A 17,104-nucleotide genomic window follows, 5' to 3' on the forward strand; every position below is an offset into this window, starting at 1 on the left:
TTTGCTTTACCCACCTGTCCTGCCCAGCTAAACCCTTTAATCCCTTACACCTAACTCAGTGCCAGCCTTCAGCCTCTGTGCCCACATCATCTCCATCTCAAGCCATGCACATCATGCCCATGCCAGGATGGTTTGCTGTGTCCCTAAGAGGTGGTTGGTGAGCTGCTCCATTAGCACCAATGTCAGTGGTACAGCAGATAAAACTATGGTCCAGGGCACTCACAGAATACCCAGAAATACCCTCAACTGTCTGAACACCCTGAAAAGCCCTAATCCACGCACTGTGTGTGGGTGCCCCTGCAGCACAGCCCTCCTGGGACAAGCAAGGAGCTCTGGGTTTTGAGGGCCCCCAGGTGCCGCGCTGCCACACACCCCCGGTGTGAGAAGCATCTGCTGAGGACACATCTGATCCCCTAAATGTGGGTGTCCATGCACCCCAATTCCAAACCTGCTCCAACTGCTGCCCCATAACTGCTGCCACATCTTTCCACACATTCAAAAATTCCCTTTTATTTTGCTACTTTTCACAGAATCACGGGATGAACTAGGTTGGAAAAGCCCTGTAAGATCATTGAGTCCAACCTATGACTTAACACCTCCTCATCAACTAAACCATGACACTGAATGCCACGTCCAGTCTTTTTTTAGACACATCCAGGGACAGTGACTCCAGCACCCCCTGACACAGACAATTCCAGCACCCAATCAGTCTTTCTGTGAAGAATTTTTTTCCAAATGTCTGACCTAAACTTCCCCTGGCGCAGCTTGAGACTGTGTCCTCTGGCTCTGTCAGTGCTGCCTGGAGAAAGAGCCCAGCCCCACCTGAGCACAGCCACCTTTCAGGGAGCTGTAGAGTGTAAGGTCGCTCCCCAGTCTCCTTTTCTCCAGGCTGAGCACCCCCAGCTCCCTCAGTGGTTCCTCACAGGGTTTGTGTTCCCAGCCCCTCTCCAGCCTCGTTGCCTCCTCTGGACGCGCTCGAGCCTCTCAACGTCCTTCCCAAACTGAGGGGCCAGAGCTGGGCACAGCACTCCAGGTGTGCCCTCAGCAGTGCCAAGGGCAGGGGAAGAATGAGCTCCCTGCTCCTGCTGGCCACACCATTCCTGATCCAGGCCAGGAGCCATTGGCCTTCTTGGCCACCAGGGCACACTGCTGGCTCACGTTCAGTCACTGTTGAGCAGCACCCCCAGGTCCCTTTGTGCCTGGGCACTGTGCAGCCACACCGTCCCCAGCCCAGAGCACTGCAGGGGCTGTTGTGGCCGAAATGCAGGACTGGGCACTTGGACTTGTTAAACTTCCTGTTGCTGGACTAAGCCCATTCATCCAGCCTGTGCAGAGCCCTTTGCAGAGCCCTCCCATTCTCCAACAGATGGACACTGCTCCCAGCTTGGTGTCATCTGCAAATTTACTGGTAGTGGACTCAGTCCCCTCATCCAGATCATCAAGGAAGATATTGAACAGAGTGCCTGGCCCCAGCTGGATGCAGCAGCGCTCAGCAGCGCTCTCTGGGCCGGCCATGCAGCCAGTTCTGAACCCAGCACAGAGTGCTCCTGTCCCAGCCCTGGGCTGCAGCTTTCCCAGGACTGAAAGGTGTCAAGCTGATACCAGCTTTTTAAGGTGATACCTTTCTCCCAAGACTGAAAGCAGCAGAGCTGGGGGGCAAACATCCTCTGGTGCAGTCTGGGCTACAGTGTTACCCATACAGTGAGGATGTAAGCACTGCTTTGTGCCTGCATCCCCACTGTGCCAGTAGCTCTTACCTCGCTGCCTCTGTTGGCTCTCCCAAACCCTCTATCTCCCCTGCCTGTTTCTTTCCAAGTGGGTAGTACAGGGCAGAGCAAGCTCTCATGACCAAACACCTCCTCCTCTCTTTTATTTTACCCACAAATCCCAAGGCACCTGCTGGAAAACCTCCTCACATACACACGGGCATTACAACTTCCACCAGCATCGCTGCCTCGGCTCTGCTTTCCTGAATAATCTGGCACCTGCTGTGGTTTAGTCCCCCTTATAAAAGCAGCAAAGAGCAAACTGGGGGCTCCCACAGGGAAAAGTGTCTACCACAGGAATTTCACTTCCCATCTCCAACCAGGGCATTACATTCTGCAGCCACCTTGATTTCCTTAAGCCTAGCCTAGGTGCATATCTTAATATAATGTAATAAAATTATAGTAGGCTTCTGTCTAGTGCAAAGAGAGATAGAAGAGGATCAAGTGCCCTTCAGAAGCTGTATCTCATCTCCCCCAGGATAAACACTTCCATGGCATGGCAGCTGCAGGGGGATCACTCTGCCTGTGGAGCTCCAGCAGCACTGCTTTCAGCTCCAGACAAGTTTCCATGCTGCAATCTCACAGCAGGCAGGCACAGAAGCTCTTGCTTCCAGCAACTGCTTCTTCATTTATTAAAGAAATTTTAAAGAAAAACAAGGCAGAAAAAAGTGTTAATTGGAGCATTCCCACCATAGCAGGGAGGGATGCTGGAAGCACCAGGCATGGAAAGCTGGATCCTGCCCCAGCAGCCTCATGTGCATGGTTGGGGTCAGTGAGGCCAAGATCAGCTTCAGGGTGGCTGGTGAGTGAGCAGAACCACCCAGCCACAGGGACCTGGGTGCCTGCACAGCTCTCAGAGCTGAGCTTCTCTCCCCAGGGGATGCCCAGCCCCAAAACTCTGTCTGCATCAGGGAGCTCAGCACCCCTTCCCGTACAAAAGCAGTTCCTAGAAGGAGAGATGCAGATCGGCACCTCAAACGCCAGGGCTCAGGTTGCACTTCCCAGAAGCAAGTGGCATGGGGAAGCCAAAATTAGCAGGCTGATAATTCTACCCCTTGGTACATCCCACTGGTCTAGTGGAAGGTGTCCCTGCCCATGCCGGGGGTGGGGTGGAACAGATGACCTTTAAGGTCCCTTTCAAACCACATGATTCCATGGATCCATGAGGATCCTCAGCTCCTGCACCACCATGACTGCTGGTTGCTGCAAGAAGATGCTGGCAAACCGTTGCTCAGTGAAAAAAATTAGGTGAAATGAACTCAGAAGCCACGGGACAACCCGCAAGGCAGGTCTTGGGATTGCACCAACCTGGGTTCCCAGCCCTGTACCCCCCTGCACCCCTCCCTCAGCACTTGGGTCCCACCTTGCACGCCTGAGTGGGTGCTGGAGCAGGGGGAAGGCAAGCAGACTGTTCCCTGCCTCTGGTTCAGCAGTGCGTACACTAACACTGGGGTTATTTAAAGCCCAGTTTTAACAGCATTCAGCTACTGGTTGCGTGATCAGGATAAAAAATCGCAATCCTAATTCCTGGCCCCCGGTGCCTATGGCAACTGGTATCCGTCTCCTTGGAAACTAATCTCGTGGTATTTGAACAATGTACCAAGGGCCTTTAATCTCCCAAAGACTGTAAATCTTTATTCTAGCCTGCTCTCTTCCTACCCCAAGAGCCAATATAAAAAGCCTGTTGTTTTCCATGAAATCACTAAGAGCCTAACTTGAATTTTATATTACACAGACACATGCCTTTTTGCTTTTTAAAAATATTTTTTCTCCTCACTAAATTAAGGAAAAATCCCATATATTTGATGCCCTTGGTGCTGCAGCCCTGGCCCCACACCTTGGCAGGGAGTTTGCTTTCTCTGAACAGTGCTCAATGCCCTATCCTGGCTCTTGCCTCAATTGGCATGTCCACCTTGTCCATCTAACCAGACACTGCTCCAGATTATTATTATTATTATTATTATTATTGTTGTTGTTGTTGTTGTTGTGGTTATTTTATTATTATTAATTATTATCTAGCAAAAGGCTACTCAAACTGCAAATATACAAAAACCTAGCAGCAGCAACTCATTGCTGGGGACAATGAGTCCACAGGGCTGAGCAGAGGATGCTCCATCTCAGTCTCCCAAAAGCTGCTGGGCTTCTCATCTTGCTCCTCAGCACTCAACCTCAATGCCTTTTTCTTTTGCAAAGCTGCAGTTGATGGCACCAGCCCCTCCCCAGCTCCCAGACAGTGCTCATCACCCACTTTCTGCTCTGCACAGGCAATTAGTTTGCTCTGCATAAGGTGGTCCCTGACAGAGAGATGCCACATAATCTCATTATGTTTAATTTTATCTCTAGTATTTTTCTCTGGTTACTGGTGTCTCAGCACTGAGTATTCCGTGTGTTACAGGAGGGGCTGTTTGCTAATCCAGGCTGGCAACATAAATAAACTCATTTAAAAAAAAGAAAAAAGGCTTTTTAAAGGGATGAAAGGAGGCTCAGAGATGGGAGCATCCCATTCCCTGAGTTTCCCACTCCTGTCTGCTCCCCACTCTCTTCTCCCTTATTTTATTTTATTTCATTTTATGGGATGAGTCACAAAGGTGAGAGCAGGTCCTGGGTCATCCCAACCCCACAGCTGGGAGCATGTGTGTAGAGAGCCACTGCCAGCGGCTCCTTGCCACCCACAGCCTCAGAGCCTGCCCAGAACTGGGCACCCTGCACAGGGCAGGTGACTCACACTGCCACTGGAGGAGTCCTGGCTGAAGCCAAGCATGTCCCCGCCCCGGTGTGACCTGTCAAGTGAGGCAGGTACTGACAGTGCTGCCTGGGAGGTGCAGCCAGCCAGGATCCCCATTTCCTCCCCAGGCAGCCTCTGGCCATGACACCAGCCCCAAACCTGCCTTTTCCCATGCACACCCTGCCAAGGCTCAGTGCCACTGCTGCTGCCGGAGCCAAACTGCTGTGGGTGCCACGTCTCCCACCAAGCCCAGGCAGGGACATCACCTTCCACGGGGAGGCAGGACAGGGAAGCACTGGGGATGGCCGAGGGGCTGCCCAGCATCCCAGCAATACTAGATCCTGCCTTGCAGCTCACTGGGTGGAGCAAGGTGTCCCCAGCAGGGTGACCATCCCCACGGCTCCTGTGGGGAGACTTTCCAATGTCTAATACATCTCGGGTGTACACCGCAAGATCACCCCCACATTCACCAAGGCTTGGCTATTTTAACATTGAGCCCTGAGTGCCATAAAAGCCTTATTGTGCCGATGGCAGCCAGCCAGGGACAGGGACAGATGGATGGGACAGACCCACACCCAGAGACAGCTGCTGGTTGCACCCCCCAGCACCACCTGTGGCCCTGGGGGCTCTGAGGAACCATGAGCAGACACTGGTACCTTCAGCTGGGCAGGACAGCACAGCCTTTGAGGGGTTTGCTGCACTGCCAGGGCCTCACTGGTGCTCCCAGAGGGATCTGGGCAGCAGTGGGGCGGGGAGCGTGCCGGCCCAGGGCAGATGCAGTGGGAGAGGCTCTGATGACAGCCCTGGCCCAGAGGCACCAGGCCCCAGGGAGCCCTGTGGGGATGGCTCTGGGCTGGCCAGGGCCTGGCCCCAAAACAAGCCAGGTCCTCCCCACGTGTTTCTGCTTGGAGTCACGTCGGGACAAGGTGACCTAGCTGTTGATACCTCCTCCTTCCCAGGACTTGTCATCACTCAGGCTCGAACATGGCAGCTTGGGACAGCATTTCCCTTCCCTGACACCTCGACTCACCCCAGAGCACACGAGGCCCTTCTTTCCCGGGAAGAAAGTGGCCCAGATCAGCCCCAGTCCATATAACCCCTGTTTGCCAGTGGGTCAGCTCAGCTCCCTGGAGCTGCAGCCCCCCAGCCCTGCCCCTGTGCTCTCACACTGTTTTGGAAAGGATTAGCCAGAGAAATCATTGGCAGAGGTGTCCCTCAACACCATGGGGCCAGCAGAGCCCAAGGTCTTGCAGAAACACATGTTCCCTCCTGCTAAATTCCAGCTTAATTCTCATTTCCATTGTGTTATGAAATACATTATCTATTGAAACTAAGTCAACAGTTGATTGCATTTACGTGTAAACACAGTGAATATTAGGAGCAGGGCCAGCATTATATTTGCATCCAAAATGCTGCCTGCACTGCTCTCTCTCCCTGGCTCTTCTCCATTTTTGCAGCTAAAGATACAAGGATGCAGGAGATTGTGAAACCCAAGACCAGAGCAGCCCAAGAAGCAAGAAACCCCTTGTTTCTCTCTCTCTCTCTTTTTATTTTTCTGCAGCAGGAGAAGAAACATCCGTTTAAGCCCCCATACCACATTGACATACACACCCCTTCATCTCAGGGCCAAGTTGAAACTGCTTCAAATTCCCAATGACACACATATCTTATCAGAGCTGCTTTGCATAATGCATAAATATTTATTTGCTTTTAATCCTGCAAAGCAAACCTGCCTTGTGGCACGTTTCCCTTAATCGGCAGCTCTGGCGCCCGACAAAGCGCCAAGAGAAGCATGTCCCAAATTCAGAGCCTACTTTAGATGCAGGGGCAGGGAAATAAGCACCCAAAGTCCAGTATACCCACCACCTCCTGGAGTGCCCAGGGCAGGATTGGGGTGCCAAAGCAGCCATGAAGCACCCTGGTTCCTTGCCTCCAGGCAAACGAAGAGCTTGGCTCAGGCACCTCATAAATAACAGAAAACAAATATTTCTGCATCATGAGTGTGTGTGAGAGGTGGCTGGATGCTGACTTAGCTCCTGGATGCTTCCAGAGGATGTACCAGGGAGGGTGGGTCTGGACCCCCAAAAAAGAGATTTTGGAGGTTGAGTAATGGAAGAGCACCTTGTGACAGGGAAGGCAGAGAGCATATGGCTTAGTTTTGGGGTTCACAGCTTAGTTTTGGGGTTCACAGCTTACTTTTGGTACACGGGCTTGTTGAGTTGAAAAAGGGAACCCTTCAGTGTGATCATGCATGGGGTGGGCAATGGGGGGATGTACCACCAGTGACAACTCAGCCTCTCCATCACCCCAGTTCAGGACATTGCTGAGCACAGACCAAAACCCTGTCAGGACCCACACAGCCTTATATGCTACAAAACTTGTAGGAACCAATAAAAAATGAGAATTTCCAAACATCAAATCACCCCAACACCAAAACCCCTAATTACCTCCTGCTTCAGCCAGAGGTTCAGGAAGCAGCACCTCACCCTCATCCATTCCCACTCCACAGCAATCACAGCATCTACATCTGGACCCTTGGGATTGTGACTTCATTCCCCAATCAGTTCCTCTCAAATGGGTGGGAAGTAAAAGGCAAGGGGTGCAGCAAGGGTGTGAATGCTGTCTCAGCTCTTCCTGCAGCCAGAGCAGGTAAACACAGAACTACTTCATAGTGGGCAGGTAAATATATAAACAGGGTTTATTTCAGCCACTCTGCCTCATCCTCTGATAACCTGGTAACCCAAACAGAGCCCCAAAAACTGATTCAAAGCAAAATGCAGTTTTTCCTCATGGTGGGAGGAAGCACCTTGACTTCCACCTAGGGTCAGTGATTTGGGACTGGGAGGAGAAACCAGCCCAGCCACCCTGAAGAGGCTTTGCCCAGGAGCTGAGTGTCATCTTGCATCCCTCCAGCATCTTCAAGGAGCACTTACAGCCCCAAACCACCATCCCCCAGATATCAGCACCTCCAAGAGGGGATACTGCCCATCCCCAGGAACACCTCCCCCAGCCCCCACATCCATTGCCTTGCTAGTGAGGACACAAAGCACCCCAAAGTGGCAGCAAAATCAACACTGGGAAGGAAGTTCCTGGGCCTAAATGCCTATCATAGCATCACTGGGAAAAGTGGGTTAGTAAAGGGGGGAGGACAGAAACCCCACTGACAGACCCACAGCACAGAGGGTTGAGAGGAATGGTGTTTGCTGGAAGGGTTTCCACAGGTATCACAGTGGCTTTCAGGCAGGGAGCACACACTGGGGGCACAGACTCAGCTTGGCACTCCCTGAACAGATCCAGGCACAAACAGTGTTACGGGGAGGAGGAAGAAGAGAGAGACCCCAGCCCCTGTCCTGGCTCACAGACAAGCAATGTATGCACCAGTGGCTGCAATTTTGGTTTTGGGGAATGTGGAGCCATGGACATGGGGCAGCACAAGCAGACAGGGAAGCCATCAGCCAGCACTGAGAGTCACCCAGCACTGAGAGTCACCCTCCTGCTGCTCTCCTCACCTGCAGCCCTGACAGGAGACATTTTCCTTCTGCTCTCCCGGTCTTGCACCTCCCAAGTGCCAGCTCAAGCTGCCACCAGGCACCAGCTTCCATGCCCCATGGAGACAATGCCACAGCAAAGTCCATCCATCCAGTCTGGACATGGATGAGACCCCCACAACATGCAGAAGCCTTCTTGGATTCTGCAGCATCCACAGCAGTTCCCCAGAGCAGAGACAATTCCACATTATTTTGAATGATCATGTTTAAAATAATAAAAGACGCCTACGTGCTCAAATGCATTGACAGCAACCCAGCACCAGCCCAGGAGTTAAAAATAGCCCTTTCCAGGAGTGCACTGCCAGCCCTGACCACAGGCACCCCTGGCCCTGTGGGACACACACTCCCTGCTCTCTCCATTGGCATCACCACATTAGGTCCATGGCACACTCAAAGGTCAGCAGGTGTTGAAATATGCATCTTGCTTGCAGGAAAAAAGAGAAAAAAATGAACCAAATGGAGAAAAAAATAAATTCAAGGACCCTATGCTGCTAGGGGAGAGAGAAGTAAATGAAGATGGGGAGAAAATGTATTGGGGTTCAAGCCCCAACCCAAGCAGGTGATGTTCAGAGAGTGCTGAGGTGCAGAGGGGAGCCAAGCATCACCTTTGACAGATGTGAAAATAGAGGAAACATTTGCATTACAGCAGTGGTACTGGAGCTGTCTTTTACCATGGAGAGCCCCATGCAGGCAGCAATAGGGCTGGATTTCTGCTGGTGTAATGCCCACAGAGATAAAGACCTTGGTTTTCAACAAGCAGGGGTATTGTACATAAATTACAACAGAAAATGTGGGGAAACAAAGAAGTTTTCAAGAGAGCACATAACCTTCAGATGGGTGGCATAGGGAAAGCTGGTGGGCAGCTGTGGGAAGACAGGACCAGTGAGAAGTGGGGCTGATCTCACTCTCCCACCCTCCAAAGGAATAAACCTTTAGACAGTGGGGGGAAAAATGAGCCCACCTAACCAGTAAGTACTTGAGGGGCACAGATGAAGGTGGGGGCAATGGATGCAGGAGGATCCAGCAAGGAGCCTTGGGAAGGGCACAGGTCGGTGCTGGGTCCATCCCAGAGCCAGGTTTTCACTTTGAGAGCTCGTGTGGGAAGGGCTGCATCAGGCTGATCAGCTCATGACACCAGTCATGCTTGTCTCTCTTAAATGTCTTTTTTCTCCCCTCTCATTTTAAACAAACAAAAACCCCCAAAACAGCCTGACACTAATTCTGCCAGGTTTAATAAATGTTTAATGCCCTGTTAGAGGTCACCACCCACTCGCTTCTGCCTGTGGACCCGCAGTAACAGCACTGGGGCACTCTGCCTGGGCTGTGCTGGTTCATAGGGGCCCTGATGCCCAGCATGCTCCTTTCCCAGCCTCGCATCTCCCAAGGAGCTGTGGGGCAGGGCTGGCAGGGGCCTGGGACATGCAGTGAACCCCAGCTAAACTCTCACCTTTGATGGGACAGGCTGCCCAGAGCAGCTGGGGCTGCCCCAGGATCCCTGGCAGTGCCCAAGGCCAGGCTGGATGGGGCTTGGAGCAGCCTGGGACAGTGGAATGCGTCCCTGCCCCTGGCAGGGGACTGGAACAAGATGATCTTTAATGTTCCTTCCAATCCAAGCCATTCTATGGTTCCATGATTCAAGATCCTGGATGAACTTCATCTGGGGGCATGGAGGTAAACACATTTTGGGGGGCAAAACCACCAAATTCTAGCTCAGGGTAAAATGCTGTAATTTCACTTAAAAGGGTTTCTGGGCATTTTTCCCCAAGAAGACAAGATGAAATTACAGCACAGCAATTCCCCTAAAGGGTGCAGAGCAATTTATTTCCAGTGATCCTCTTCTAATGAAGCCAATTTTTAACCTTGTCAGAAGGTGCATGCAGGCTCGGGGCACTGGTGCAGCTCCCTTCCCCCCACGCCTGCCTTTCCCAGGATGAAAACCTCCAACCTAAACCCCAACCAGGATGTTTATTTAAGACCCAAACCCCAAAGGCATTTTAAACAAGCAAAGTTCCTCACATATTTTGCCGACCAAATGCAATCCTTCATGGCAGTGATTGCCAGTTTGCACCCAGGGGGGCGTGGAGGTCCCTGCTGCCACCAGGATGGTGTCCCACTGCTCAGGTGGGAGCAAGGATGATTCTGTGGGACCCAGGGACCTGTGTGGTGTCCTCACAGGCCAGAACATCCTAACATATCTGGGTCTCCACAGCTCAGCAATGTGGTGGCCCAGTTTTTGGGAAGCTGGCCAATGACCCTACCATCACCCAACAGCCTCACTGGGCTCCAGTGGGAGTTGGCCCTCACCACTTGGAAGGGCTCAACAGCTCATGTCCCAGCTGATTAAGAGGGAGGAAGCCATAAGCAAAAGCCCTTTCTCCATCCACAGCAGCCACTCCTGTTTCTCCTAGGACACATCTGACACCAGCCAGCAGGAAGTAGCAGGGGAGCAGCAGTACAGCAGGCAGCTCCCACTGCTCCCTGCAGCAGCTCTTCAGCAGATGGTGGCTCATAACATCATTATGTTTACCTAACAAGATTGCTTTATTGTAGCCCTCCAACAATAAAGCCAGAGCATCTAAAAGCAGTGGCCAGCGCCTGGGCTTTGACAATCCTGGTGCCAAAAATATATATATATGTAATTTTAAATCTTTATATAAATCATGATTTTAGAGGTCACAGTAATACACTATTTTTTTTTCCTCCATACTAAAACAGATGTGACTCACATGCAAGCAAAAAGACATACAATTCAATGCTTTAAATTCTTTTAAGTGCCGGGGTGGGGAGTTGCTGTAGCAATTTGGGTAATGCCACGGGCAAACAGAGCTCAACCCCCAATCTACCCAGACCAGGACGCCAGAGACAGCATTCCTCCTCCTGGCAAGGACTGTCATTCCCTGTCTGCACAGCAAACAGGGTCCCAGCCTTCTAAATAATAATGCAATACAAATAATAAAAGATAATTCCCACATATTTAATCATTACCAGAGCTCTGGGAAGAAATGATAATCAGGCCCCTACTAATTAGGGAGACATAATCCTGCCTTTCCTACAGGTTTTTCCATCCCTGTCTCCTACCCTGCAGTGAAACAAGAAGAAATCCAGCCCAGTGGGAAGGAGTGTAGCTTTGGTGGAAGCCTCAAAAAGATCCCAAAGCACAGCCACAGTGGGCACAGCCCCATCCTACCAATGCCAAAATACCCATCCCACTGGACTCAGGATCCACCCTACCACGAATCCAACCCATCCTTTTTGGTACCTCTTGTGAACACCCAAGCAGCAGCACCCATCCAGGTAAAACCCTCCCCTTGCCACCAACGTCCCTCAGGGATCTCAGCCCTGCAGCAGGACCAGCAGCTTGTCTCAAGCCTCATCCAAAAGATTTCAGCATCCTGCAGCATTCAGTGGCAGTGGGCAGGCAGGGAGGGCAGCCCCTGCCGTGCTGGCACTGCTCCTGGTGCCATCGTGCCACCGACGTGCCACGCCTGGCACTGAGCCTTTACGGAGTGGACAGGGTTAATATCTGGCATGAGGATTGCTGCTAATTAGCAGCAGGGCTGGGTTTGTCCCTTTCATCTGTGCATCCTGTCAGACGGAGCTCTGCCCACCTCCAGGGAGCCACCTCCAGCCTGGTGCAATGGCCAGAGCTGTCTGCACTGCCCAGGGCCAGTCCTCTGGTGCTACCAGGCTGGAGCCCAGCAGCAAATGAGCACCAAGGGCCTCAAGGCAAGGTCACCTCTCACACGCACTGAGTAGTAGGTGGCTTGCCAGGCAGGAGACATCCACGCAGACACAGCTGGAGCTAAAGACAGAATGTGATCTCTGCCAAAACCTGGGCACAGAGATGCACTCATCCCATTAAAGGTGGGTGAAGCATCTTCCAGCACAGCAACCAGATAAAACCATGGAGATCTTTCTCACCCACGGCAGTGTTTTCATTTTCCAGTGTCATCTTGCTCTGGAAGACTCCCACTCTATAAGCTTTCCCTAAGCCAGATCAACTGCCTCTATGTTCTTCCAAACAATAATCACCTGTTGAAAACTTTGAAGGTTTTTAGCAAGGGAGAAGGAAGCCAAGGGCTCCTGTATGGCCACACCACGGGCACAACCCATGGCAGGGATCCCATGTACCCATCCTGCTCCATCCAGGGATTTGCAGTGGGACTGAAAAGTCTGCTGCTGGCCATCAAGGCCCAGGCTCCATGTTCTTCTCTCAGAAGCACATAAGTCTGTGGATCCATTGCAGAGGGAGGTTTCTCCTCCAGGAGAAACCAAGCCAAGCAGGACACCCAACCATGGCAGCGACCAGATCCACACATATCACCAAAAAGTTCAAGAAATTACCCAAAAATTAAAAATGGTTAAAAAACATCCTGCCCAGCAGTCTTCTTCCCAGCCATCTCCACTGGGATCTACACCTCAAAGCACCCTCTGGGCTCCCAGGTTTTAATCTGCCTGTGGAGCTGTGGGAACAGATCAACAACATCTGTGGTGCCCACCACAAGCCTTTGCACCCACTTGGATGGCACAGGGGCACTGCCAGACCCCAGCACACCCCACAGGGGATGTCACCCATGGGCAGGAGGCATCTGGGCTTGTCTCTTCCATCTCCTGGGGCAGAAGTCTCAGGCACACAGGTGGGCTCTGGATGGCACATTTCCAGGACCCATCCTGGGTCCACACCAAGCTACCCACTGGCACTTGCTCTGTTTAATGTTAGAGATGTAAAGAAAATTAAGATGGACATCTCAGCCCTAATATGAGAGGTGGAGATTGGCTTTGAGGAGGGACATGCTGGCAAAGGGTGATGACATCCACGTGGCTGTGCAGCAGCAGAGTGATGCTCCTCGCTGGTCCCCCACTCATCCCACCCAGATTAATTATCTTTTTAAAGCAGCTAGACCAGCACAGAGCAGAGACAAGACAATGTGAAGCCAGAAAACTCCCACAGAAGCTGTTTGCATGGACAAATGTAAATGCTGCTCTGAGGAGAGGGTCCACGTACCCAGTGCTTTTCTCCACAGCATCCCACCTCAAGGGATGTTTCCTTTGCTCCCACAGCAAGGAGAGCCTTGCTGTGTTCTAGGTAAGCTCCTAAGGTGGTGTTTGGCAGCGACCAGGATGGGACATGAGATGGCCACACATGCCCCAGCTGATTTGGGGGGTCTCTGTGGCAGAAACACCCCAGCCCACTGCTCCACCACTCTTGGGATTGAAGCAAATTTAACCAAGGGAGCAGCACCAAGAAATGAAGCATCAAACCAGAAACCCCCACAGCCACAATTCCCAAAGCCCACCTGGGGCCACTGCAGCTTCCTGCAGCTCTTGACTGCTTTTTAAAGACAACATTTCAAGAAATGTAAACTGAACATGCCCTGTGAAGGGACAGGGCTGCCACAGGGCAGAGCAAAGCCCTGGGAAGCTTCACTCCAGTCTGCAAAGAGCTGCCACCTCCTCTGCAAACCGTCAGCTGGGGCTGCTCTCTACCCACAGCCCCAGTGCTCTGGCCACAATCCAGATGGACACCAAGATGCCCCTCTCCATAGCTTCCAGTCGGGCTCTTCCCAATGAATGAGCCAATAAATACATACTTATCTCATGGATAGCTATCTCCATCTTGGGAGGGGCTCCCAGTAGGTCCTTTCCTGTCCTCCTCCCTGTCCTCGAGAAGGTCTCTGGGGGTGGCAAACCCCTGCTCTCCCCTCAAAGCCCTGAAGAAATTTTGTCATTACCAGCAAGGTGTTAACACAGCTCCAACGTGGCTGGAGGAGCAGAGCCAGAACAATAACACAGCCCCTCATCTGCTCATCATGCCCCTTCCCCAAACCACCACGTGCCACTTGCACCTCAGCCCTGTCATCCTGGAGCAGCAGGATCCATTCACTCATTTTCTTCCATGACAAACCACCACCACAGGCATCTGCAAATGGGTGCTGGCACACACAGAACAGCCATGCCCTGACACCACTGCCCATGATGGGGACAGCCAGCAGCAAGCCCTGCACCCAGCCCAGGGGTCAGCCCTGCAGCCAACATCCAGCTGGAGTCCCCGTGCATTCCTCCAGCCTGGCTGCTGGGGTGCTGCTGACAAATTCCTGAAGGAAGTACAGGGCATTGATAATTGCCAAAAAAAATCTGAGCTATTTCCTGTGGGAGAAGCAGACGGGAATCCCCCATTAACTCCAGTAGCCAGAGGTTGTGTTTTGGCCTGGGACTGTCGGGGTTTGGCATTCTTCTCCCTCCTTGAAGCAGACCATCACTTCTATATGTGGTGCACACCATGTAGGACAGCCAGACCTGTACCCTCTGTGCTGGCCCCCAAGCCCAGCCTTCTTGTCCCCTCCTGCCCCATGCAAGGACATGCAAGGCTCTTGTGAAAGGAAGGGCACTGTGTCTGTCCCAGGCAGATAGAGCCAGGTTGCTAAACGTGTCCTTGAGCAGCTTCCTGCTCATCTGCCCCAGCTTCTCATTAGCAAACTGAACGAGCAGTGACAGCACCAGCAGCTCCTCCAGAGATGGGAAAGCCCTCTCAGGAGGGACAGGACAAGCAGGCAGCAGTGGCCACCAGAGCATATCCCTGGCATCATTCCTCAGCTTCTGCAAGCACCATGTGAGGGCAGCTGCCCGATCCCTTCTCCTGTCCAGAGTGGCAATACATCCCTGGCAGGTGTCACCCCAAAAATGTGGCTTTGAGAGGCCATGCCAGCCTGGAGAGCCAGGGTGCATGGGAAACCAGTGGCACAGCCCCAAAGCAGGGCACCCTGTCCCTCAGTGGCCACTGGTGGTCACAGGGACTCTGGCTCTGCAAGGCTAAAGGGAAAAGAGCAGGGGACCCACGGGTGTTCACAGAACCACACTGCCCTGACACACAGTCCTGCTGCTGACACTGCTCCAATGGCAGCACGTGCTGCTGTGCCAGGGCTTGCTGCTCCACCTCAGGGGCTGCAGCAGAGGCACTGGGACATGGCCTCCAGCACCCCAGCCCCTCGGCTGCCAGCAGGGTCAGCTCTCATCCTGGTGGTCCCCATACTGCTTTCTTAGTTCAGATCAAGTGCTGCAGCAGTTTCCACAGAAGGGGATTCCGTGGGCTCAGATGGGCAATGACCAGTTTATGGGTCTGGGTGCATTGCTGGGGACTCTGTGGAATTAAAGAGAGTCCCCAACAAGATCATTCCCCAGCTACAGCACTTCCAATAGCTCCTTCAGTGGGAGCAGCACGAAGAGCAGACACCCTGAAGCCAAGGGCTCCCGTTATGCAAGGCCACACGCTGATGTCCCCAGGTGGTTCCAATGACCACAGCTTCACACTGACGGGTGACGGATGTGGCAGCAGGCTGGGTGACCAAAACCTCAAAGTGCCCATAGCAGCTAGTCCCATGGCTCTGCCACGGTGCTCCACCACCTCCCGAAGTGCCCTCACCTGGCTGTGCCCAAAGCCCCCCACAAACACCCAGGATTACCTGCACAGCACTGCCGGGTCCAAGGCTCACTCCTGCACAAGGCACATTAATAGGATCACTCCAATTTACAGCTTATCCCAGATAAACCCACTGCCAGCCCCACACACTGCAAGGACAAGGGCACCTGCTCCTCAGGGAGCAACTTTCTCCCTATCACAGTCATCCCTCAGCACCAAACATCCTCCACTCGCCCCTGTAGAGGATGCCTGTTCCTTCAGGCCACGGTGCCAAGGCCAGTGACCAGTCCGGCCGAAGCCCCAAGCGCTTCACCAGCTCAGCACCGTGTTTCTATTTCCAGCAGCACTGCTGCCAATCCCCACACCGGTGAAGAGGAGGCAAGCTCCAGCAGAGCCCTGCTTCCAGCTCCCCTTCCTGCCTGGCACCGTCCAACGCAGCCAGGGCAGGTGATGGTCACAGAAATGCCTTCAGGATGTGGGCCACCACGGAGGGCCAGCCAGACATCCCCTATCCAACCCCCCAGCTCTACTGCTCCCTACACTCCCCTCTGCAGCACCATCACCCCCAACTCCTAATGCCCTCCCAGCCTTACTGCTTCCAGACATCCCTTCACAGCCCCCATGGATCCCACCAACCCCAAGGTCCATCATCACCCCCAGCATTCCCCCCACCAGCCCTAATGACCCCCCAGCCACAACGAGCTCCACATCCCATCAGCTCTAATATCCCCAGCATCTCCAAGCCCTACAGATCTTCAATATCCTTCCCAACCTTAAAAACATGCAGAACCCCTGCCAAGCTCTATTGCCCTGCAGCATCCCCCAACCCTAATGCCCTCTCCCAGCCCTACTGCCCTGAAGCATCCTCCAACACTATCAGCTCCCAGTATTCCTATCACCCCCCTGAACTCTCGCACACTGATGAGCCTGGCATTCCTCCCCCAGCATCCCTCCAGCCCCAATAATCTCAGCATCCCCCACAGCAACCCTATTGCTCCCCAACATCCCCCATGCCTTGATGCCACACTGCACCCCCACAGCCCTATCAAGCCCCACCAGCCCTAAGGAATGCCCCAGCCCTACCATATCCCTCAGTCCTAAAGAGCCCAGCATGCCCCCCCACCCTACTGCCCCCCCAACCCCGCAGCCCTATCATCTCCCCAGCAACCCCACTGCCCACTGACATCCCCTGTGCCTGGATGTCGCTTAGCACCCCTGCAGCCGTAGCACCCCTCCAGCAGTCCTGCTGCCCTCTGCATCTCCCAGCACTCACCCCTACCTAATGTCCTGTGCGGCATCCTCAGCACCACCCTCCCCCAGGATCCCTAATGCTGCCCTGCACACCTCCAGCCCGAACACTCCCAATCATCCCCCGAATCTTGCTGCCCCCTGCATCCCTTAGCCCTATCCCCCCACCCCCAGCCCCACCGCTCCCCCAGCCTCCATATCCCCCTGCCCCATCGCACCCAGCACCCCCACATGCCCCCCGCCGCCCCTCCCCCCCCCCGGGGCCGTGACTGGGGGTAAAGAGGGGACCCGACAAGAGAGGAGGGGAGGCCAAAACTTTTCCTTACCGCGGGCGGTTGGGGCGCGGCGCCGCTGCCTCCCCCGGCGAGGCTGCGCGGGAGCGGCGGGAGCGGCGGGAGCG

At 53.5% G+C, this 17,104-nt stretch overlaps 1 protein-coding gene across 5 annotated transcripts in view; it reads right to left on the bottom strand.

Moving 5' to 3' along the window:
• GTF2IRD1 (GTF2I repeat domain containing 1) overlaps positions 1 to 17,090 on the bottom strand; it is a 69,004-nt gene extending 51,914 nt beyond the window's left edge. For all 5 annotated transcript variants that reach the window (XM_041425057.1, XM_041425055.1, XM_041425054.1 and 2 more), the window contains exon 1: positions 17,031 to 17,090. The gene's annotated coding sequence lies outside the window, so the exon portion shown is untranslated. The remainder of the gene's footprint in view (positions 1 to 17,030) is intronic.
• Between the last annotated feature and the right edge of the window lie 14 nt (positions 17,091 to 17,104).

The sequence above is a fragment of the Onychostruthus taczanowskii genome, unplaced genomic scaffold (assembly GCF_017590055.1).
Source record: "Onychostruthus taczanowskii isolate IOZ18803 unplaced genomic scaffold, ASM1759005v1 scaffold86, whole genome shotgun sequence".
Lineage (NCBI taxonomy): Eukaryota > Metazoa > Chordata > Aves > Passeriformes > Passeridae > Onychostruthus > Onychostruthus taczanowskii.